The sequence below is a fragment of the Glossina fuscipes genome, unplaced genomic scaffold (genome assembly GCF_014805625.2).
Source record: "Glossina fuscipes isolate IAEA_lab_2018 unplaced genomic scaffold, Yale_Gfus_2 302, whole genome shotgun sequence".
In the NCBI taxonomy this organism is placed as follows: Eukaryota; Metazoa; Arthropoda; class Insecta; order Diptera; family Glossinidae; genus Glossina; species Glossina fuscipes.
Genome location: NW_023998645.1, coordinates 9,968 through 11,365, shown reverse-complemented (window position 1 = coordinate 11,365; position 1,398 = coordinate 9,968). Strand labels below are relative to the sequence as shown.

Genomic DNA, 1,398 nt, shown 5'->3' with positions numbered 1-1,398 from the left:
TTAGAGAATATTTTATTAAAAGTAGTTTTTCTCGAAAAATCAGATTCCAGATGAAGAGGCGGCGAAAAATATGCATATACATTATGTGCAAAAAAGCGCGAACGTACCGAAAATTGAAATCGTACTCAAAAATATATCAGAATTATAGCGAGTGAACGATTTGATGTGTGCGGGCTTTTAAGTGCAATTAAAAACAAAGCTTGGAAAATTATATATTCAAACAATTCGGTACGGTTCGTATATGTAGCCGTTCGCGCGCACAGAGCGCAGTCATATGCAAGGTAAACTTGGTAAACCTAATCGAATTTCTGATTGAGCATAAACTTACATACTATTCCCATTGTATGTAGCTTGTAACGATCGTAGTTTGCCGAAAAATAAGGAGACTCGAGAATTCATGCAGGAAACTAAGCAAGCTTGCGATTAAGAAACTTTGGATGGTGTAGATTGCTCAAAGATACCGTTGGCTTTGAAAGAGGCTTTCGAGTACTGTAAAGGCGATGATAACGATCAAGAGGAGTACAATATCGACATGTAAGCAAAAAACAAATGTTATTTTTCACATTTTTTTATAAGATTTTTTATTATAAATTGTTAATTAGCGGCAGTACACCATCTCAGCAATTAGTTGATGTTGTTCTTAAAGACCAAACAATTGAAACGACTAAACGACTAATAGTGTCGATGGAGGTGAGAGACTAAGTAAATTGCATAATAATCGCTTGCGAACTGATTTAAAACGAGGTGCGAGCGTGCGCCTCGGTTGCCAATCTGCTACCATCCGGAGACCAATCCCCATTCAATTGTAGTTTTATGGAAGCAGGAAATAAGAATTTAGGCGATCCTGAGCCAAGTTTAAGTATGAACAATACATTCGCAATTGCATTTGCCTTCGACCGCAACAATTTTGGTACAATGAACCAGTTTTAACAAACATGGAATGTGCATTAGCAAAAACAATCTATTATTATTATTATCTTATTGGGTAATCAGAATAACGGCGAGGCATACCTGCTAAACCTAAAAAATGTTGAGGGAAAAATGTTAAATTTACTCCAATAAATATTACTATAAATTGACTTTTTAATATTGATGAATTTATAGTTAAACCTGTAAATAATTTGAGTAATTTGAGTTCCATGAAGAGTAGCTAATCAACTAAAAATTTTAATTCCAGTTGGGACTGCGATAATTATTGTTGCAGAAGTAAAATAAGCTCGCGTATCTACATCTATCCCTACTGTAAATATGTGGTGAGCTCAGACAATAAAGCCTAATAAACCAATAGCTAATATTGCGTAAATTATACCTAAAGATACAAAAGTTTCTTTTTTTCCTGATTCTTGACTAATAATATGGGAGATTATACCAAAACCATGCAGAATTAAAATATAAACT

General features: G+C 34.1%; 1 long non-coding RNA gene across 1 annotated transcript; it reads left to right on the top strand.

Annotated features, from left to right (window-relative positions):
• The first annotated feature begins 49 nt into the window (after window positions 1–49).
• Window positions 50–939, top strand: LOC119642955. Its single transcript, XR_005248179.1, has 3 exons — window positions 50–281; window positions 351–534; window positions 603–939. It is a non-coding gene; the product is annotated as an uncharacterized LOC119642955 (long non-coding RNA).
• The last annotated feature ends 459 nt before the right edge of the window (window positions 940–1,398 follow it).